Source organism: Zootermopsis nevadensis, unplaced genomic scaffold, assembly GCF_977971745.1.
Source record: "Zootermopsis nevadensis isolate Lab colony 2312 unplaced genomic scaffold, Znev_1.0 Znev_ptg000022l, whole genome shotgun sequence".
NCBI lineage: Eukaryota > Metazoa > Arthropoda > Insecta > Blattodea > Termopsidae > Zootermopsis > Zootermopsis nevadensis.
Window position 1 is genome coordinate 18,098,318 of NW_028259154.1, and position 24,397 is coordinate 18,122,714.

General features: G+C 37.3%; 1 protein-coding gene across 6 annotated transcripts in view; it reads left to right on the forward strand.

Annotated features, from left to right (window-relative positions):
* Positions 1–24,397, forward strand: part of LOC110829119 (uncharacterized) — a 331,896-nt gene that overhangs the window by 96,920 nt on the left and 210,579 nt on the right. For all 6 annotated transcript variants that reach the window (XR_015536299.1, XR_015536302.1, XR_015536300.1 and 3 more), the window contains one exon: positions 16,004–16,070. The gene's annotated coding sequence lies outside the window, so the exon portion shown is untranslated. The remainder of the gene's footprint in view (positions 1–16,003; positions 16,071–24,397) is intronic.

Consider the following 24,397-nt stretch of genomic DNA (forward strand, 5'->3'; position numbering starts at 1 on the left):
AATTGGAAAGCCTTCGTATCACCAGTATGCGTTGCTTTGATCGTTGTTATCAGCAACAAATACAGGCACAAATTTGTTTAAGTATGTATTAAATTAAATTCAACCAGAGGCAACGTGTTGAAATTTCAGAGGCAGTTCACGATTAATACAATATTATATTACATTTCAACACTTTAACTATGTTCTATAACAATACGTTCTATGAGCTGTGTAAAATCTCCTGAACATATCGGCAACCAGCTAACTTCCTGCGTATCCACGCATGCACACACATGCAAGCACGCATATACACTTTTATCACGTTTCATTTAGTATCAGTATGCTACGCATGTTTGTTATATGATTTTATATCATGTAATTGTGCCGACGCAGTGTGATAAAAATATTTACTTGATTTTTATTAGATTATCCCTGTCTCAACTGCATTAGTCATTTTTTGAAGAAAAATATATTATATAAAATTTATGAATATAAAATTAAGCAAGTGTGGGTTTATGTGGCATTACATCCGTATCCTATCTTAAGAACGTTGGAAAAACTGTTGTCTTAGTTTTGTGTAATCTTATCCACCGCCTTCTTGTCTGAAGGAAGTGCTCTGTTTCTGTTACTTGAAGGAGAGATCCGTGCCCCGTTTAATTTAGTGATTACTTCATAATTTTATTAATTTAGATAAATTGTGTCGACCAAACAGCCTTTAGTCACAAAAATTTAAAAAAATTGCGAAGTTTAAATATTTTCGAACGACTACAACAAATCAGAATTGTAATTACAAACAAGTTAGTGCTTGCTACCATTCAGTTTAAAATATTTCATCTTTATTTCCCCTGCATGTAGAGATTAAAATATATAAAACGATGGTTCTATCTGCTGTTTTGTAGAGTATGAAAATAGATCTCTTACCGTAAGGGAAACACATGAGACTACTGGTGTTCAAGAACAGGTAGAGAGTGTATGGCTCTAGGAGACACAGAGTTAACACAAGATTAGATAACATCGCATAATCAAGAGCTTCATAATTCGTACTCATCACCAAATGGGCTTATTATTAAGGCAATTAAGTAAAGGAGGATGAGATCAGTGGGCCATATGTCAGCCATGGGGCTGGGAAATAGACGTTATAATTGTATTTAGAAAATGTGCGTTGACCTTAAAATGGCCCCCGGGGACCGAGAGGAATATCGAAACTAACTTAATAAAAATACAAAATTGAGTTCTTCCGTTTTACGTTTATTTTGAAATATTCGGTCCTGATGTCTTGCATTTGTGACTTCCTGTTTGCTGATTCCTTGGATAACTGAATTTTTCGTTATTCCTCAATTAACTGTGTCGGTAACTAAATCACGCATTTTGCTGTTAGGCTGTTGATAATACGCTTTATTGGCGCGCGGATCTACATGTGTTTTTATGGCATTGCTTGTAGTTCATGTACGGTGTCGCAGCTTCTGCAGGATGTGAGTAACACAAACGGTCTAGAACAGTCTTTCAAACATTCTGTATTAGCGGGCTATTTTATTTTACATGAATATGTAATATTTATAATAAAGACGTCGAAGCTGTTCATTATCTTCCAATTTGTGGTCCGTATGAAACCTTTGAGAAACTAAACGTATTTAGTATGAATCTCAACACGGAATCAAGTTAAGGATTACCGCACTGTTATATGAGAGTCTTATACGTTGCTTCGAATAAGATGTTGAATCGGTCTGTGGGTGAATTGATCGTGGCCTATAGCTAATATTTGTTCAGTGAAGTAATTTTTACGAACCCAAATAATTCTCATATAAGCTTAGTCGTACTTTTGCCTCTGTCTCTTTCTCCCCTGCTTCCTAGAAATGCAATATCGTTTCTTAACTTAAACTCTTTCTGTAATTTATTTTTCTTGAAGAAGAGTTTATTCCCGTTCGTTCCTGGAGCGACACAGATTTGAAACAAGTGGCAGCGACGCGGGTGTATATAATTCATGGACACCACAGAAGATCTCAAAATGTCTCTGATAACGCTTTGTTAGTCGAAAGAGTAGGGGGAGTATTGTTTGAAAAACTTGCAGTCTTTCTTAACATGATGATATTTTCTCAGCTTGTGAAAAGATTCCATCTTTTTAGAAAGTGAAACCTGAGGTATTTGTAGGCTTTAATGTAGAATGCAGTGTATTAATGCGAAGATTATGATTTTAGTTTAAAATCCTGATATTTAATCCACTTTAAGGGCGTACACAAGGATGTGATGATAATAATAATGACACGTATATCAAAGAAATCCTGTGTTGTCTGGGCTCATGTGACCCAACATGGGATGCATTGGTGGGCTCTGTAGTTTAAATGAAGACAGCGAATTTCTTAATTATCTGAGCAAGAAGTATTGTGCTCCATGGAATTGTTTTGTTTTAACAGGAGAGAGATCGGGAAAACAGAAGAGTCTGATAACTGAAGAAATGGATGGATTCTGGTATAATTGTTTACGAAACATGGTATAGCGCTGTGTAATATGCGATTGACCTCCCACTCCATGAACTTTCTTACGTGCAAAATTAACACCATAACGGGGTGGGGCGGTCAGTATGAGTAGGCACGCTTATTTCTTACTGCCTCTTTACGTATATAATTGATATTCTCCTCTCCCTCTCTCTCTCTCTCTCTCCCCCTTTTCTCGCTCTATCTCTCTCTCTCCCCGTGTCACGCACCAGACCCGCGGCGCCACCGACGTCTCTGACGTCACTCTCACGGCGTGTCAATATTCACGTGGATCTGGACACGTGAGTGAAGAGGAATAGTGTGGTTACTTCCATTTTCAGATCGCTAATTTCGGAAGGGGAAAAATATAACAGCTCAAGAGGTTGTCATAAAACATTGATTATGTATGCATTTAATCACATTAATTATTCTTTCCCTAATGGGAAAAAAGCACGGGTAATTCTAAACAAAGTATCGTTATTGCACGCTATTCCGAATGACGTCATGAATACTTTAGGCTTAATCTATTTATTCAGATCGTTTTCGTATATGATTGTACGGATCTGTACAAAAGAACGCATCAGATGGAAGGGTTAACAAAATTAAATTGCGTTTGTTAGTGCATTAGATGTTATATATCTTTGAATATAGTTTATGCACTTTTTGAGAAGAATGTTTACTGAAGAGTTGATTTATGTGTATTTCTGCTTTCTGCTCTCCACACTTGCGTGATAGATATATAACAAATTTGGCGTTAGGGTAAGAATTGCAGTTATTTTGTCAGTTCTCGTTTTTTTTCATATGCACGATGTTATATGACGATAATATCGAAGTATTTCAAATGGAAATTTGTTTTAAGAAATATTGACTTTTTTGAAAATAATATCAGTAGGCCCTACTTACGGTATATGTTTCAACTATGAAGTGAGGGAACAGTTACATAAAAATCTAAAATATTGGAGTAAACCCTGCAGTATGAAGGGGCGTCTCTGTGAAAAGAACTTGCGATGCGATTGTGGCTGTAGTCTAATTGAGAATCTGTGTTGTATGGTGGGTTTCTTAATCCGAACTTCTTTGCATGTCTTTCGACAATAAACTTCTGAAGACAATGACAACGATCATGATGATTATTTCTGTTCGTGTCTGCATTATGAAACTGATTGACCGAACTGTCTAAGGCTCGCAAGGCGTTGGGCAGCGGTTTCGACTCCACGCAAAGTGAATGCAGCATTGAGTGGGAGGGAATTTTGAATTGGAAATCGTACTGAAGAAGCCGCTTATGAAAATATTATCCCAAAATTTCCTGGTTGGGCTCAGAAAAGGCAGCAAGTCCTTAGTCATATAGAAAGTCTCAGAGTCGAGAATCGAACACCAGGCTCCCGATTATGCAGCAGGGCCATCTCAGTACGTGCCTAGAGCGAGACTAAGAACACAAATATTCTGGAATTATAACAATGTTTCGGGACGATAAGCAAAAGCCCAGACTTCCGGAATATGAGTGCTGTTTCTTCAGACGTTAGTTAATCACGTGTGCGCTTATTCGGCGTGAGTCTGAACATTGCTGCATGAGAAATAATTAATGGCAAAGAAAAAAAAAGGGACTGGTGAGTTTTCCTTGAAGTCACCCCGTAGTCAAATATGTGATTCATTTAACCGACTTCATAATTATATCCTCATGGTTACGCGTAAAGAAAACTCGCTCGAATTGCATATTTTCAATTTCTATAATGCGCCATATTTTCCCTCCACTCCGGCTACTGGTCAAGGTTCCAATCAAATAACTGCCACAGGCTCATCTCTCTCTTTCTCTCGATTATTATTCATTTCATCTTCTGCCTTTCCTCCCACAATCGGCAGTCCGCCTCCTCGACAGGCTGCCTCGTTCTTCATTATAGCTTGGTTTGCGTGCCCCTTTCTCATTACGTCCATATACCTCTTTCACTCATTATGTCTGATGTTATTTTTTGTCTTTTTCGATTCCTGCTCTTTCATTTCATAGCCTTGTGTATTTTTTTTTTACTTAGTAGTTGAGAAATAATCAGAAATTCCGTGTTCCACAATGCTCTTACTACTGTCCTTTCGTTCTGTTAGAAATGTTTTCACTGCTCCCATGCCCCTCCATCTCTCTTTCTGGTCCCCATTTCTTTCCCGCGGTCAAGATTTGTCATATTAATCATGATATTGCATGCAGTAATAGCAATGCCAGAGCACCGTTAATATTCATTCATTTCTCTTTTTTTGTTTTCTTATAGCATCCATAAGACAAAACTCCCACACTTGGTACAGACAGTGTATTAATAAAACAGAATTTTGCATGCTTTTGTGTTATTTTCTGTGTCTTAACTTCATGGAACAAAATTATTTTTCGGAATCTGCTAGCCTCTCAGCTAGTCAGGAATCTTTTGGACGCTATAATTTCATTACCGTGTACAAAAGAACAATCCAGTGCTGAGTGAACTTAATTCAGTCCACAATCTCACATGGTACGTCTTCAAGTTAAACTTTGTCATTGCCCTCCCATCTATGTCGAGGCCTCCTGTATTTTCATAAATTCTTCTAAATGGAATTTGTATTTCTAATTTTCACCACGCGTGCTACTTATCCCACTGATATCAACTTCCTTGATTCGTAAGTTGATACGTTAGTACTTCTGAATACCTTCAAGACATATCCATGCTCTTCCTCGGTATGTTTATTTATTTATTTTTACCTTATTTTTACCTTATTACATTTTGTCTTCTATACTCGTTCTTTCAAGTTCAGTAATATTTAAAAATATTTTAAATTATTTACGTTACAGGCCAATATTGAACCACTATCACTTCAAAATATACCCTCATTCCAATGAATTTGGCAGTAAACATCATCAGAAGTTACACAACAACAGTAATTAAGTTTTAGTTTATAAGATTATAATTTTTAACTTTTAACTTTACACCTGAAGATGATTCAATGTAACCGAAACATGTAGTAAAAAGATGTACCAAATATGTAAATGATATTTTAATATCTTATGTATAAATTTTATTTATATACAATTTTGATTAGACGGAAAAAACACGAATAATTCCTTGATTCGATTATAAAGATATTTTATGAGCAGTGCTTGTTTTTAAGATATTTGGTATTCAGTTTTCTCTATCATCCTGTCACTTTTACTCTCATAGGCCAAAATTACCCACAGCATTGTGTTCTCAGACAGATAAACTCAACATAATTCCAGGTAGAGCATGTGTATTACAGTTATGAATCCAGACGTAACTATCAGTGGAGCAAACAGGAAATTTTCTCTTCAGGAGATTACCTTTATCCTGCCCCCTTGGTCTAACAAGGTTGCTATCAAACAAATATTTGGAGCTGTTTTGTCAGGAGTAAAGCGGTCGAAGAATTAAGCTAGCTGCTGAATTCCATATATTACCAAAACGACGCTCGCGTTTTCATGGCATGTTACTTAATTACTCTGGCAACTACACCTGTGTATTTTCCTTTATTAAAAACACAAAACTGCAATACTTTGACACCTCAGACCACGTTCACCAAAGTGGGTATTATTTGAACTTCCAATTTCATAACTTTATATTCTTATTAAATCCAGGATAGAGAGGTTTTCTCGAGAACATTAAGTTAAAACACATGACAGTGGCCTGCCACTTTCTGTTAAACTCTGAAATGCAACAATCCATGCGTGTCAGAATTGTTCTTCCGAATTCAGTTTTTGTATGTAGTATGTTATAGGCATATACTTGTACATCTACTTCTTAAGTTACTTTATATTAAATTTTTAAAATTATGGTTTTATTTTTGTCTTATTGCTGCTTTTAAAAACTGTTTATTTCTGTGTGTCGCAATAGTTCCTATAGTCGAAGGAAAACAGCCTAGTTTTGTTAAATAAAATCGATGCTTTCTGATGTTTACGGAACTTAAAATCCACAGTGTGTAAAAATAGGCTGATATAAACAAACTGAAACACTTCGTTTGTTGTAGATTTAATTAGTTTCTACATCGTTTAAAACGTTGTATATTTTTCGAATTTCTTTATCTGTATGTATCTATCCACCCGTCTATCTGTATCTATGTATGTATTTATATCTATTATCTACATTATAATCTATCTATCAACAAATACAATTTCAAGAGTCCTAAATTAAATGGCACATCGGAACTTCGTTTATTAGCAACATTCGTACAAATGAATGTAGGGCATTAGACCTGAAAAGAATGAAGATGGGGAGACATATTGTTCATGTCGATTTTCATTAATTTCGCCATTTATTTAAAAACTAATTACGGCGTGTATATATATATATATATATATATATATATATATATATATATATATATATATATATCCATACGCTTACTTATAGACATGGTTTAATAAGGCAATCTCGACTTCTAAGAAGGGAAAGTAAATGAAGAAGTGTTATGACTTTTGCTGTGTAATTATAAGCATGGCCGAGTGGAACGTTAGCCGCTAATGGTGTCAGTTTCCTTCCTTGTCCAGTAGGTGTCATGTAATCTGGTGATTAGGCATAGCATATATCGTGACAGAACTTTGAGCTTCTTACTTTTTGAGTTTTTCTTCTGCCACTGCGGCAAGAACACGTCCCTTTATTTAGCAGGAACTTTTATAGGCCTATTTCTGATTAAGTACAATTCACTTGTTTCTTGTCTACAGTTCCGACAAATTCAGCGTTTATATTTCGGTAGAACTTCACTTTTCCTTTTTGTTAACACACTGAGGGACGGACGTGGATTCAGATTGTTTAAGAAAGGACTGGATGAGAATATTCGTACCTAATAAAGAATAAGTTAAGCAACAGGAAGGATAAAATAATATAAAGAAAAGATTCGTGATTCGTAGATAGAACTCTTTATCAAATTGTTGGGGTAGACGAATTAAGGGTGCCTGGGGTTCTCACGGCGGTGAAGATGTTGATGTCAGGTCTTCGGTCCTGAAGGTGGAGGTAGTCAGTGTAGTCCTCCAAAACGGCAAGTACACACTACGTTACTATCTCGAAGAACAACGTCGATAAATCAAGGATGATTAGATGGGAAAGACATGTAGCACACTCGGCTCAGAAGACATGAAGGGGCGATTACTTAGGAGACCTGAATGTACCTGTATCTGACGATACTATTAAAATGAATCTAAAGTAAATGTGTGTAAATTTAATTCGTGTGACTGAGGATTGTGTCCAGTGGTGGGCTTTTGTGGTCATGGCAATGAACCTGCGCGTTTCATAAAGGCGGAGTATGTATTGCCCAGTTGAGCTAATATCGCCTTATAAGGAAGCACTTAGCTCTACGGAGTCCGTTCTCGTTTATCGATTCTGCATCGTGTCTCTTATCGTTGTTCATTTAAAGCAGACTGAGCATGTTGACACTAGCGCCGACTGACCTCCGCCAGGTAAAAATTAGATCGCTGACCTTTCAGAGACTGTTGAAAGCATTAATCAACTTTGTGTGGGAATACCACACAGTTTACGTAACAGCGGGTTAATATGGTGATCAAAAGGTCAGTACTGAATTCTTGAAAATAATCATGATAAATAAAATAGAGAGTTAGCTGCAGTTGTTAATTATGTGGCCTTAGCAATAAAAGGTAAAGACCGTCTCAGAATCACGATTCCTCTTTCACTTTAAGAACACATATCGTGCTATATTTCTTCATATTTTAATTCTGTATACATACTCCTGTAATCATTATTTCATCTTATTTACTATAGAAAAGAATAATCTTCTGTCTACTTCTCCGCTATTTAGAAACGTGACAATATCTACGTTTTCGATTAATTTAGTTTTGAAATATTTTAGTTGAAGTCAAGAATCACAATGAATTCCCTACGTTAGTACAGTCACCTTCGGCTTCAAATAAGATGTGTTTTAATATTACAAAGCCAAATTATACTAATAAAAGAAAGGTACAGTCACTGTGATAAACTCAGAGTACAACCAACACAGCAATATAAATGCATGATTTTCTTTTATACGCTGTAATCATTTTCAACATCCGCTCACAGTAATATAATAAAGGCAACAGCTTGTCCACCAATGCTAGGCTGATCTATCCAGTCTGGTTGACTACATACATCTTATTACGCACTGATTTCATATCTTGTAGTCTAAATGAAACTTTATGCACGGCTTTTTATTTATTCTTGTTTGTTCCATGTTGGATGGTGTCAGCTGAATTCTCTGGTCCTCTGTTATTAATTCAGTGACCATTCTGGAAGCCCCTCTGAATGATACAAGTAACGCACTACACAAACCTTCTGGTAGCATAGCCAAGAACCGGATGTAACGTCTAACATTATTTTCCTTTACGTTGTAATTTATCACTTGGTCAATACGATTTGTCAATTAAATTATTAAAAAGGTGTTTTGTTGGCAGGGTGATATTAACTTTTATACGTTTTAGCGTCTTGAACGGTACAATATAGTTCTTTGTTTAGTGACGTAGACAGGTCATAATCATTTCCATTATCACGTTCCTGAACCAGGCACATTAACTATTTCTAAGTACGTTTTACAATTACTATTTTAAACGCTGATATTTCTGTTTATTTATTTGTGGTTTTTTCAACGACGCTGGGTGTAACTCAGCTACATGAACGTCAAGTGTTATTTCTAGAAGCAACTTTACGTATTTTATGAACTTATAGTATCGGATATACACTAATACCTTCAGATTCGAGTTATAAAGGGGTGTGTAAAATCCACACCATGCGAAACATAAAAAAGTAATTCAAGTAAATTAGAGGTACATGTCTTTGTGTTCAAGCATCTCGTCATGAATCGACAAATGGGCAAAGTAGGGGTAAAACTCCACGAATTATTTCCTTTGCCAGAAGACAGGGGCTGCTTTACTGAGAGAAAAAGAATCTCGTAAAATGTTGACATGTTTCTAATTTATGTGACAACGTTTGAATAGCAACTACGTTTAAAAGTGATAATATGTGTGTGTGTGTATGTGGATTTAAGGTGCGTGTGTACGTTTGAATTGCTAATAATAATCAGCCTTCATCTTCCACAAAAAGTACAAATGACTAGAATTTGGAACATTGCTTAGGGTCTAAATTTTTTTAACATTTTAGAAACTGGATCTGTTTCTGTCATTTGACACGTTTGTGAGCGAAGAATCCTACTGTGTAGCTCTTGTTGACATTTCTATTAATACTTGGACGACATGAGGAGGAAAAGACGAGATATACAATCAATTAATTTTGAAGGTAATTCAATTCAATAATAACAAAATACTGTTGTCTTGTCATCAGATTTTATAGCAAAATAATATAAATATTGTGTGGGGAATCTTGTAGCACAGTAGAATGGCACAAGGAAACCTCGTAAAAGTATCTGTCTCTATGGGATTCGAACCTGCTACAATGGTCGAAATGTCTGTGAAAGTACCAAGAATGTTTCACGCAGTCACAGAACTGTTTCGCAGGTTTGAGCATTTGTATTTTTGGTACTCGTTAAGAAGGGCTTAAGCCAATGTAATTTTTAGTGGGTTAAGCTCTTCTTACCAAGATTCAAAGACATGAGACAAATGAAAACGACCGTTCTTGAATGAAATTTGTATAAATAAGCTATTGAAACAGCGAGGCTTATTCAGTCTTCCATAACACCACACTGTACTTAAAACTCTTAACTCGCTTGTGAAAGATGGTACACTGCAAATAAAACGCCGAATTATCCTATTATTCGTAGCCGTGGTTTCAAATATTGATTGCTTTATGCATTAAACCTTTAACAGGCAACGAAACAGCGGTGATGGTACATTGCATTATGCACTGTAAAAACTATACCTGGTAGCCTAGCAACTAAAGCAGAGACGGAGAAACAGACGACGAAAATAGGAGAAACTGCGATATTGTTTTATAGAATATTGAGAAATATGGACAAAGATAATCCACTTATGCACGCCAAAACCGGCGGTCGGGCTTCTTGTTAATGACCGCCTTACATACTTACTTCTCCTTTACTTACCTATTTGTAGGCCTACATATACTGTTGATTAATGATGTTTGTGAAAGTTGGTAGCTTATAAGCGCTGCTAACACCAGTAGCTGCTGGCTGGGACCATCCCGAGCGATGGGCGATATTGAAGGAAGAAAGCGGAGGGGGCGGAGGTTATTTAAGTGATTAATCTTCACAGCAATTAGAAAAGAGTTGAGAAGTTTGCCGGCACTGGGCGGTTATTGCTGCAGGCCGGGTTATATAAAAGTCAGAGCGGCTGATGTGAAGTGAATAAGGGAACGTGGCTTCTTATAATGGCAATAAAAAATATATAAAGATGTTACACACTAGTCTTAGAGCCGGTACGGTACAACTGTGTTAGCTGATTGTCGCTTGTGCTCAGAACTCTCAGACTGACGGGATCCAGCACTTGGGCTAACAGCGAACTCGAAATATCTGTGGGGTTGGAAGAGCGAGAAGTACTTTCTTTATTTTTACAAGAGAGGCTGCTCATTCCCTGCTTTTATACGAACTTCGCATTCGTACGTGCTACATTAGCTCATTATATGTTTTCAAAACGAACATTTTCTTAGAGTTGTGGTTAAAAATTATAATCTTCATTATTTTCAACTGTCAGTCAAGGAAGTAGGTCATTTGTTGGCCGGTTTCGGCGTGAGTCATTCAGAGGTTTTTTTTTAAAAGTTATTACTTTCTTAATTCATGTGATCTGTAAGTGTTGTTAGTTTGGGACGTCTGTCTTCTTGAATTCTGTCAAGAAGTTGAATCTAATTGTTTTTATATTTAAATATTTATCTAAAAGATTTTCTTTTTCGGTTATTTAAATAGGCTTTCGTTTCTTTAAGGCATATAATTTATTTAAATTAAAATTAAGGTAGAAAATAACCTTGTTATGTGGCTTCTAGAAATTGTCCGTTGTACTTTTAACGTATACGAAAAATAAAGTGTTATTTTGTCATATATTTTAATAATATACGTACTAATTCTTTTATTTGAGTTTGTTTTTATAGCGTATGTTTATTCATGAATATTCTTCCGGATGTAATTAAGGTAATTACTTTAAAGATAGTGGGCTCTAAACGTTATATTGTACTCTCATCAAGATATGGAATATTTAAAAATGTCACGTTCTTTAAATAATATCAGGGCGAAAAAGAAGAACCACTTATCTCTGGCTGTGTTTAATTGGGTGCAAAGAAGCTAATGTTGGCAGTCGAGTTATTTCATCTTCCTCATAATTTTAGAAATGCTTTTGGTCGTTTCTTGACAGATAATTAACAGAACAGCCATTGAAAGTAACTCTAATTAAAATGCGTTACTCAGGTTCGTGCTTCTAATTATAAAGATAACCTGTGATTAGTAAACTTGTTAATTAAGAGTTGCCGTCCTTTTAGTCTAACACGGAGTGGCCATAAAAAATTGACTGCTTTCTCTTGAGGTTACCACATGACGTTTCCCTTTTCTTAATTACGAAATTTCTAAGCCGTAATTAAGTTTCAAATTAAAAGTCGCAGATAGATACGAAAAATGAAAATTGTTGTCTTCTGGATTGTTGCGCCGTGTAGTCTGGTAGATGTCCACACGGCGCAACAACCAGAAGACAGCAATCTTCAGACTGGCCGCCGTGTAAACGTCAAATCGTACAGATACGTATAATTCTGTTTGCCTTAACAATTAAGACAATTAAGACGCGGGCTACCTGTCTGGCGAGTTGTGCTATTTCTTCTTAAGAAACGACATCGCCCAGGAATGTTTTGTTCACTGTCTGCATACCGATTGAAAATTTTTGTCATTTTTGACAGCTGGGAAGTCTTACCCACCTTTTCTTAAGCATACATTTTTTTTATCCTGAGAATCGTCATTTCTCAAACTCTGGTATTCTGAAGATTTTATGGGAGAAGTGACATTTCGAAAATCCTTATGATTAATTTAAGTTAATGCTAAGCAGAAAGGTAAGTACTCCAGCGGTTTATGGGACTCACGAAAGATAATATACGTAGAAAAATTAGAAGGGGTCTAAATGCATCTTCATTGATCTTTCATAGAATAAAGATTCCATGACAATACTTTGAAAGTAAACAATGGGTTACTCCCAGAAACAAACAATATAGTCACGCTAGGGATAAGAAAAGAGAAGATAGATGATTTAGGAGTGAATGACTACAAGCTTTCACCGAATTTAGTCTGCTTATAACTTGTTACATGCTATGCTTCACGAGTGTGCAGATGCCTGTTAAAAATTAAATTGAGACATATGCCTGTAATGCCATGAACCCTTTATTACAAGCCTATGGTCCGGAATTACTTCACGGCATGTGGACTTGCGATCAAAGTAGATCGGGTTGGGTTTGGTTTGGTTTGGTTTGGCAACAGCCCTTGCTTTTTCCTTTCCAGGTCCGTTATTTATGCTACGTTTCTCGTTATTAGTGGAGCAATACCGAAACTTGCTTCATTAAAAATGTTTGTGAGTGTGTGTATGTGGGTAGGTAGGTAGGTGGGTGGGTGTGTGATCAAACGGGAGTGTTTATTCCAACAGTTTATACTACTGTAGTAATTTTATGCATATACAAACTACACTTAGCTCAAATGAAACATTTATTTGGGTATTTTTGTTTTACATTTACGGAATTAATTCCAAGAGACGCGATGTTTCTGTTTAAATATTAGTACATCGATATCTTCAGTTGCCTTCCCCGCCATTTTGCGAGATACAAACTCTAGAAACGTAAATATTTTCAGTGTTTTTTACATTCCCGTATTGCACCCACATTTTCACAAACTAGTCTAAAAGAGTTAATTGAAAGGTAGTTGCTTGATTTTGAAAGAAGTATTTCCCTTCCTTCTTTGTACAAATTTTATAAAATTAAGTAATATATATTATCTCGGAAACTGCTTGGCGGATTTTTATGAAATTTAAAAATTTCTTGCTCCTGAAGAAGGATATTTGGTTCATGGGGTCCAATTAGTAAGATATTTCTTGTCTTACCTGAGAAGCCTTCGACCAAGTTATAGCACAAATAAGTTAATTACTCGACTCTGGTGGAGTTTGGTACTATCTTCCTCAAACTTATTCGACAGATGACCTAGTACATTAATTTTTCTCCCTTGACCTTGTTACTTATCGCCAGCTGTATCAGTAACATAGATGTCGTCTCGGTTTCTTTGAAGGACACGATTTGCTCTCTCTCTTGTGTCATTTGAGTCGTGACAGCAATACTAGTGATTGGTTGATGACGTCAATAACTCTTCTCTGGCTGATTATTATTAAACGAGGTGTGCCCTTCTCTGTATTGAAAAGAACCGCTTAGCCAGGCAGTTTCATACCAAGGGAGTATCTAAATCAAGTACTTTCACTCTAAGGGAGGTTCTGAACAAGGATATTTCCATACATTTCGACAGGAAAGAAGTCTCGACTAGTCATTTTGGCTGTAAGAGACACTGATCCTGGCTGTCCGTCAGATATATTTTCACTGTAAGTGAAGCTCTCAGCCAAGAACTTGGACTGGAAGGCAGGCTGTCAGAAAGGAAGGCAATGAGGAAGATCCTCAGGGCGTCATACAGATTGTAAGGAAACCCGTGTTCTGCATACAGTTGTATGCATGAGAAACTACGAAAATCCTTGTCAGATTTCAGGCGGCTAGTATGTCTGCTGGGTTTTTACGATGTGTAGTCTGGTAGACGTTTACTGACATTTCAGCATAATTTCATAGCCCTGATTATGGAAGCAGCAACAACCTCTGAAACGTTAGCGCAAAAACTGAAAAGGCAGCCATGTACGAAGTTCCTTGTTATGTTGTTATGAAATGTAAAAAAAAACAAAAAACAAAACACTAGTACCAAATAAGGTATATAAATTCTGAAAAATTAATTTACAGCAAAGAAAAAAAATTTGAAGTTTATAAATTAACAATTTAATCTTTTGAAAAAATTAGAAGCCTATTTCCTACCTCAGAGAAAACAAAATGTGGCTCAAGGATTACCGTCTTCTGGGTTGAAGCGCCGTGTAGTCTGGTAGTACACGGCGCTACAAACGAGAAGACATTTTAATACTCGCCTCCGTGAGACCCTCACATCCGACGTAACGTGACTGCACCACAAAGATTAATTGATTCATGCTGTTTACGGGAATAATTGCTGTTTTCCCCTGAAAATTATTCAGAACCTATAAGTGCACTCTGTGGGCAAAATACAGAGTTATGAAATGCTACAGCAGGTAATACATGTACTTCCCAATGAGATTAAATTACTAATTTCAGTGCCAACCTCATAACAGAATAGTGTTCGATGACTCTACGGAATTATATCTCCCGTATGACGACGAGAAGCATGCATATACCTCACATAATTCTCATACTTTACATTGGTCACTTTTCTTCTTCTTAACATTTTCGATTCTTATAAAGGTTTCTTAAAATATCAAATTTTCAAGAGGAAAGAATAAGAAATTCTACAAACATTTCGATCGCTGGTGACCGAGTCGCCCGCCTACGTCACTAACATTCCTCGTGCTGCAAGTCTTTCTTGTGCTTCTTCCAGATGCCTTCGCCTCCGCCCCTACCTTTGTATGTTAACTGGTTAACCCCATGCTGTGCGCATGGCCCTCTGATACCATCTCCAGGTGCCGATTACCATCACTGCAGCAGCTCGCCTGGAAAAGAGCAACGGCAATTAACCGGCTGTAATTAATCACATGACGGCTTTTTATAGCCGCACAGTCCGACGTACACTCACTGCAGTAAAATCTGCCTCCGGTTAATTATGAATCTCAACAACAGATGGCAGTTACAATCAGTGGCGCGTTTCCTTTAGTACTTCTGATGGCACTGCCTTTTTCTGCCACGTGAAAGAATATTATTAATATTTAATAAGTCGCTATATTTTTGTGTTCAGTTTTCTTTCTTCAGGGACAAGTAATTTTCTTGGGTAGTGTAATTTTGAAAGAATTTAAGTCTGTTGTGAAATAAGAATTGCATAGTCTATTTTGTTACTAGAGAGATTGGGACCTAACAAATTAGGGATGTACGTAGTGTAAAAACTGTGACATATTCGCCTTTGATAGTGTCGCCATTACGTTATGGTTTTCAGGTGGCTAGGGATTTTGCAGGTAACCGTAATAACCAAGGTAGCTATAATAATGAAGGTAAAGGTGGTAAGAGAAAATATCATGGTAAAAATTTTAGCCTGAATATTCACTGCCTGGTCATTTGGCCCACAGAAACGCATGTTAAGTTCCCGTTATTATCCGATTTTAACCAAATTTGAAGTTGTTTCACAAATGTTAACAAAATCCCTCAGTATCACATTTAGCGATAATCCGTTCAGTCGTCCTTGACTTGTTAGAGCAGACAATCGGGCAAATAGACATGCATACTAGTGAAACTAATGGTGCATGCCTGCAAATATTGGTTGAGAACGCGCTTAAAATCGAAGTTTTATTACACATATGTAAATTTAATATTACATGCCTCCAAGTATATACTACTATATAATACCCAGCAATGTAACAATTATGGGGCATAACACTGTCGAACCAAATAATATTTCATTGCTAAATTTAGTACTTTTTGTTACAGGTTGTGTAAGCAGGTTGAACATTTATGTGACTCCAGGATTTGAACTCCGGTCATCATGATTAACAAGGTAGGAACACTGATCATAAGTCAACCATTACTAATACACCAAGTTTAAATTTTATGTTTCACGTGTATACGTTCGTTTCAGAATAGTTTAACCTTTTCCCCGAAAATATGATGGCGTCTTGTCCTGTTATAAAACAGTGCGTCACTAATAATAATATTCCATTTCTCATTCCGACTTTAATGGATGGGGGACAGACTTCTGTAGTGAGTTGGTGCGTACACATTACAGATGTCAGTAGACAGATGAAGTTATTGTTTCGTGTTCTCTGTTGAATTTAATTTCTAACTTATTTTGTTTCTTTTCTTAAATTAAGAATAAATCTAGCAGGTGTTTTGTATCTGCAGTAAAAGCAAAAGTGGCATATGCGTGCCTTAATAATTATATTACTTGCTAAAGTTGCTTCAGACGTGTCTGTAATGCAGAATGTAACAAAGAAATCGGGAAAAACTTGCAAAATTAAAATTACCGAATTATATGATTGATAATTATAAAAATCGTTATAATTTATCGAGGGTTTGTTATTCTTTTTATATTTACGAGTAGATATGAGGTCTACTTGGTAAAGCTGCATTGGTTTTAGGATTTGATTAGGCAGTTTGATTCTCTTATAGAAATGGTGTGTGTGTTTTTATGGAAAGGATAGGCTGAGACAGAACAAATTTTATCATGGAATCGACTTCAGCGTTTCAGTGCTCCTCCCGTTGGTTGGAACCAGTTTTCGAAGCTTTCTTGTAGGCTAAAGCAGAAAAGTATGTAATTATGCTCCGTGTATAATGTTCCAGGAATGATAGCGGAGTTCAAGTCCTTTAGGGGTATAAAGGACTGGCAGGGGGAGGTTATTAGATATGCAGTGTGCGTGTCAATGTGCGATATGAAAGTAGTGCCTCAGCTGTAGGTTAGAGGCGCTACTGTAGTATAAGAAAAGGGTTGGATTTTTAATGATCCTCAATTATATCGTGAAGGCGTTCATGCAAAGTCTGATATCCGACAACTGGTGGAGGATTGTATGACGCTTGGAATTTCGGTGTGTCTAAGCCTGTCAAGGTCCGCGCTGAAATATCAGCGAAACGTTGTTTTTTTCTCCATTAAGCCAGCTTATACTGCTGGTAGCACGAGAAGAATTTATTATTACAGCGCTGATACTTTCTAAATCTTACATCACTGCATTAGAATTGGCTCTGATATTTCGAAGGTCATGCCTTTGAGTCTCTACCATGAGTTCTGTGTGATTTTTCTAAGTGTCTGGAGATAGCGTAGACCGATAAAGCAGACCAATATTACGTTCTTCTTAATTAATATTTCACGCATATTCTACTGTTTAACTTACCCATCAATTCTGACCATTTTGAAACTCGTTGATATATAGGTGAAACCTATTCAAATAAAAAAATGTGAAGTACCGCTAACATAACCAATGTATTATACGTATTTCGCATATGAAAATAGAACACTAACACTACATTTTTCGTTGTGTCGCCATGTAGATGTAGCATTAATGATTTATTTTTATATGTAAAATATAATACATTGGTAGTGTTGACGGTACACAAGTCTTTATTATTTAACTACCTACATAATCAGATGGAGTCGTTAAAGGCTGATCTATGTAGTGAAACGTTATCATTTAAAACGTAAGATTTAAAGAAAATCTAAAATAAGTTTATTGCATTAAGCATTGGTTGTTTTGATTAGGCAGTCTAGACAGGCACTACCCGCCACGATTTAGTTTATAAATGCTAGAGTTGCCTTCATAAATCTCGGTTTCTGAAGGTTACAATGACTGACACACTAGGAGCTAGTTTCCTTTCTTAATGATTAGCGTGAAGGAAGTCCCGTGCCAGCTTGGTTTATTGATGAATATTAAGTCAAACTTCGTGGAAAATCTTAGTTTTATATAGATCGACGAAATTTCAGAGACTCAAGTCAATGCACAGGAAAGTTATGAAATAATCATGAATATCGTGCCAGTGGTAATGGAGAGAAGCAGTCTTGAGTCGGGCAACTGAGAAGCGCGAGAAAAATGGATAGCAATGTTCTTAAATAAAACAATAAGAAGGTTCTAAATAACAAACGGAATTTTTCAACAAAGCAAGGGAAAATGAAAATAAAAGTGAAATATCATTTAAGTTCAAGTAGTGGTATTAGACGTAGTAAATGCGATTTGCCTGAATAATATATACTACTAGACAGGAAAACAATTGAATATATTTTAAAGTATTCAATTGAATAAAACAAATCTATTTTCTTATTGAAAGCGCTAGATATGTGTAAATGTAATCTTCACAGGCCTCGTGCGCCTAGCCGCTGGGACCGTGGGTTCGATTCCCACTCAAGGCATGGATGTTTGTCCGCGTCCTTTCTCTTCCAGTCTGATGGATAAAGATTGGCCACGGAAGTCAAGGCGAAACCACCGTGGTACCTTCGCAAGGAAACCCCGATGGGGTACGACGGTCAAAGCTGACCATAGACGATAAAAGAAATCTTCACAGGTCCACAAATTTTACCCCCGTTTCCAACATTGCACATGGTCGAAAATTTATTTTTTTATTTTAAAACTGTTTGACTGAAACGTGGAATTCCGAATGTTGAACAGGGCTGGAAAGATGCCCCTAGAGAGCAGAAAAATAACCTAGGCTCATTTTACTTTAATACCTCCATGAATCAGTCTTTTTGAGAAGCTGTTGGATGCTTAGGTGTTAAAGAATTGTCCCACCTCTTATGGAAACGAAAGGTTAATTATCGTTATAGCAAGAGCCTGCCATCTGACAATACACGAACGAGGTGGATCCATATATGAGCCTATCTTCTACACCTTGTCTCCTAAGTAATGTCTTCCTTCCAGGCTGTCTTACTAAGAAGACAGTAATTTGTGGTTTATGACATTCGTTATACATGCTCTGGCGGTTTTATCCTGCTTGATTTGATCACCCTGATAATATTAGGTGAAGATTATTAAGAATTAATCTTCTCGCTATTCAGTTTTCTCTGTCTTCCTGTTATGTCTTCTCTTTTAGATAGAAATATTTGTTGTAACCAAAAGTAATCCTGGACGTCTTGCTTTACATTGATAAACGGTTGCATCCGTCGCCAAAGGTTACATTGTTAAGTATCTGCAGTTTTAATTCCCTTTGTATCTTTAAGTACAGGAGAGGTGAGGCACATTAGACATGAATCACACTCCAGTTACATGAATTCACACAGCGGGCAGTGTTACTCCGTTGCACTCATCTGCATAATTATGTTTTCCAACTGCCACCCACAATAGAAGACGAAGCAGGAGAAGAAGACAAGAAATAAGCAATAGGAGACAAAAATAATAAAGAAAATAGACAAAGACGGCTACTGACAACGGACTCTCCCAATCCAAACTATTGAGAGAAAGAAAGAAAGAAAAAAAAAAAGAATTCCTCTTGGCATTGCAGCAGGGGCAGCAGAATACTTTAGTTACTGAAAGAGAATGAGACAGAGGACAAAAGAAATACAATCCGGTTATAAGATGGACGTAGGGGCACCCACATGGCATTCTTATGCAAAGGGATTTCATGTGTCTGTCGTAAATGAATGCTGGGTTCCAAGAGTGGGTTATAGACCGCGCGGAATCCAGTACGCATCATTTTAATTATTTTACTCATTTAATTGAATGTGGTTTTAGACAAACAGGGTGTGAGGTTGTGGACTCCATTCTTCCTGAATTAATAGAACAAGTGGACAAATAATTAAACTGAAAGAGAAAAGAATTTACGTATATACATATAATTCTTTATTGTAATACCACGGAGAGAATGTCGGAAGTAAACAGTCTTTGTTCACTCAAATCCCATTCAGTAAGCGCTCCTTGCTTTCCATATAATCCGATTCGTAATTAAGAATTTAATCGTAAGATTTGAGGTTTTCACAGCGGTGAGTATGAAGATTTCTGTCTTCTGGGTTGTTGCGCTATGTAGTCTGGTAGATGTTTACCAACGTTTTAGAGGTCATACTGCCTTCGTCATCAGGGCGATGAGTATGAAGATTTCTGTCTTCTGGGTTGTTGCGCTGTGTAGTCTGGTCGATGTTTACCAGCGTTTCAGAGGTCATACTGCCTCCATCATCATGGCGATGAGTATGAAGATTTCTGTCTTCTGGGTTGTTGCGCTGTGTAGTCTGGTCGATGTTTACCAGCGTTTCAGAGGTCATACTGCCTTCGTCATCAGGACGATGAGTATGAAGATTTCTGTCTTCTGGGTTGTTGCGCTGTGTTGTCTGGTCGATGTTAACCAACGTTTCAGAGGTCATACTGCCTCCATCATCATGGCGATGAGTATGAAGATTTCTGTCTTCTGGGTTGTTGCGCTGTGTAGTCTGGTCGATGTTTACCAACGTTTCAGAGGTCATACTGCCTCCGTCATCAGGGCGATGAGTATGAAGATTTCTGTCTTCTGGGTTGTTAAGCTGTGTAGTCTGGTCGATGTTTACCAACGTTTCAGAGGTCATACTGCCTCCGTCATCAGGGCGATGAGTATGAAGATTTCTGTCTTCTGGGTTGTTACGCTGTGTAGTCTGGTCGATGTTTGCCAACTTAATCGATAGTGATACCAGGGACGTTTGTAATGATGACAAATATTTCATGGGTTTAGATTCTGTAATTTTTGTAAAACCAAGTGAGATGTGAAGATAATTTCCTGTGATAAGTCGTAATCAATGCAAATTGGGAGATTGTAATGACAAAAAGTAGGTACACTCAAGCGGATGGCCAAGTTCTCTGCAGGAATTAAACCGGGTAAAACCCATATACTCACCAGACGAGTTAGTTCACACTCAGATTCGTTGATGTTAAATGTATAAGGGTATATGAAGTGTAAAAAGTAAAGTAAAGTAAAGCTGTCCCACTATATGTCATATAGGCGCTTGGGGTGAGAGGAGGTATAGCTCCTCCCTTTCTTGACCTCGGCACTAGATGGGGGTGAGTGGTCAGCATCACGCTCCGGTCGGCTTTACCCCGGTACCCATTGTAGAGGAGGCTGGGTGGGCCCCAGAGCCGGTCTGGACGCAGAGGCTAGAGGAAAAATCCTCTGCCCCCGACGGGGATCGAACCCCGGTCGTCCAGCCGTATATGAAGTGTACTAGTCTGATTACTTGCAATAAAATACTACGCTGCGATTTGATATATCATACACTTTTATTAAAATCTCATCTTCTGTGTGAAACGAATAAAGGAAGAGAAGGGAGGAATCTAGGAACGCTGGAGTCCCGTTTATAATAAACTGACATTGAGAACAGAGACAGTTCTTCTTGGACATTATTCTCTCTGGGTACATAACACCTATGAAGGGATTTCAGTTCACTCTTTGTTAGTATTACAGACCTAGCGTTTATGAGCAATCCGAGCTTTTCTTAGACGAAAAAACTTAATGTAAAACATTGTGAACTTTGTCTCAGGAAAAAAAAGAACACAATTCATCCTGTGCTACTGGAATCATGTCCACATGTACCTAATTTATTTCTTACATACATTTTAATATTGTTCTCCCCGCCACACAAATATAAGTATATGTAAATAACAAAGCACATTGGATCAGCTGTTTAGAGCCGAGAGTCGTCAAAATATTATTTAAGAATTCGGTCCGTACCACGAAGAAAACACAACTCTTTACCATTACAAAAATCAACTTTTTAATGCTGTTTAAGGAAACTCCCTGTTTAGGCCTCCAATCATACAAAACCCACAAAAACAAAACGCAGAGTAACTGATTGTTAAAACAGCTGGTACATATAGTTACCATTCGGCTTTATGGAGTTAAAGGGTTCCAAAGAATGCCCCACATTTAAATTTGTCTTTGGTTCTTTGTAAATATAATTTTTATTTCATGCTGTTATTTTCAAGTATATGAATTTATATCATAAAATATAAAATAAAACAGTTCCTCATGACTTAATTTTCTTCAATTCCTTGTTGTTTCATCCCAAATAACTCCAAATTTTTTCATTAGAACTTTTTTCTGTAATGTAATCAGTTTAATTTGAATTGCCCGACTTGTATTGAAGCTATTGAGCTTTACGTAACAGATGTAGCGAATCTAAAGCAGAGGAACCGCATGTTTACTCACTGAACGACACTAATAACGGAGCTCAGATTTATATGTGACACGGCCTGTGTTTTTACATAAGCCAGTGTTAGTCTGAATTAGATAAGGCAGGGCGACAGAGCTAGAAACCGTGCACGGGAGGGTGAATAAGAAGAAAAGAAAGAATTATATGCGATAGAAATCACGTGTTCTTAAAGATCCCCGTTCTTGATTGAGGGTTGCTTCTTAGTAGTCGGTTCATGAATGGAGTCCACTTGAACCTCGCATGCCCCCACCTTCTAGTATTATTTTATTCTACTAACAATCGCTTTCATGTGTCTTCCCTCTATTATTCGTTTAATAATAAAATCCTTTTGAGGAAAGCGGAGATATAAAGCTTTAGTTATGGAGATTATATGCAAACCATCTACTCGTACATGTGTCAAGAAATGTGATCTTGTCTAACTCTGATAGGAATTATGTAAGACTATTAATCTGTATTGGACGTTGTTTCATTGCAACTTGAGGTGTGTCCGTTCAAAGGTCATTTACTTATCTATAAGGCAGTAAGAATTACTGTTCACTAATTTGCTCTTACCTTCACTAATTACAAATTACTTAACGAAGTATCTGTATGATAGTGTTTCTGGGAATGCTGTTCAAGAAATGTTCCTTCTTTGATGGAACCAGTGAGAGAATCTTTGTGTTCATAAAGTGTGTCATTAGACCCTGTAATTTTAACACTCTTTTTCTGTAAGACTGGTTTAATCTATTTTTCTCTCATCTGTTGCTATGTCTCCCATGTGGTCCCTGCCATTGAAGATTTCCTATCAGTTATGTATCCATATTTCGTCTCCCTCTGTCAGCTATGTAACACGCCAGACTCCCAACAGTACGAAACAACGGATAATATTATACTTAGTTACATTTCATTCCTTACCAGTGCACTTATAGATATGACGCAGGTAAATCACATAATCTGCACGCAGTAGTATCAAGCACTCAAGAAATTTAATGCTCGCTTAAATTCTTCGTGACAATTTTGAGTGCCGGACAAAGTTCAAGGTTCGATTCTGAGGACCGCGTCACCGCGTCCACCCACACCAGCTCTGGAACTCACCCGATCTTCTATTCCGATGAACATCTGAGGTTCTTTCGGCGAAAGTGAAGCTGCCGAGGCGGGAAGCTGACCAGTAGTCTCCGTCAAGGTTAAGAATGCGTGGAGCCAAATCTCCACTCGCTTATTTTTAATGGTTTGATTGATCAGGACAGTTCCAAATATTTGCGCTTCAAAGTACTTATTAACTTTATCCTTTTGTACTTCGATGTTTTTCCTGCTTATTTCTGTTTGTCAACCAGGATTCAGGTCCTTCTTACTCTGTGCATTCTAACTAACTGCTGAATATAAATTGTCGGATTTCTGTAAAAGATTAGGTCAAGACCTCTTGTTTTACCTGCATAATACAAAGACGCCGTTCATATGCTCAAAAATTTAGACACAGTCATAAAAAGTACAGGAAACGACGCCATTGTTATGACTAAGAAGGCGAAAGAAGCTAATCTCAACAATGAAATGTGTGCGGTTATTTTGACGGAATGGGAACAAAGGGGCACGTTCAGTTTATATGCGCGGTGAACAAACACAGCCTGAAAACACGGAGAGATAAAGTTAACTTACTTTTCTGCATACGTAATATTCTTTACTGATGTTCGTATCTTTATTTTGCTAAAGAAATTTTAATTGGGAGGTAAACTCTGCCAAGAAAGGTAAATTTGACAAAGATGGACAAAAAACCAGCTGCGGAGGAAAACGGGTGTGTGTATGGCCTCGTGAGATTTCTAGGAACTGATTTGCAGACGCGCCTAAGCAAACCGTATAAAACAGACGTGATTGCATATCTAGCCCCTGTTCTGCAATACCTTCGCGCTTTATAGAATAAGTATAGCAGTTAACGTGGCGAAACATTACGTGATTGTGCTTGATAGCAAATCGTCATGAAAATGTACGTGGGTGTCTAATTAACATTGCACGCGTTTTTAATCTCAATATCTGATGCGAGTGAGTGGCTAATTTTAAGCTGAAGCCGCTTTACCCTCGTGAAAAATCCCTCAGGGCTTGTAGGGGCACAGTGTCGATCCGTACGTGACTTCGAAGAAAGATGTCTGCTTCTGCGTGGAAAAGATGGAAAGACATAGCGAAGGTAATAAGCGCATTTCTGAAGTTTTTAGTTATGAACGAGCTTATAAATTCCTGCCCGTTTGTACGAGGTTAGGTGGGCCCCA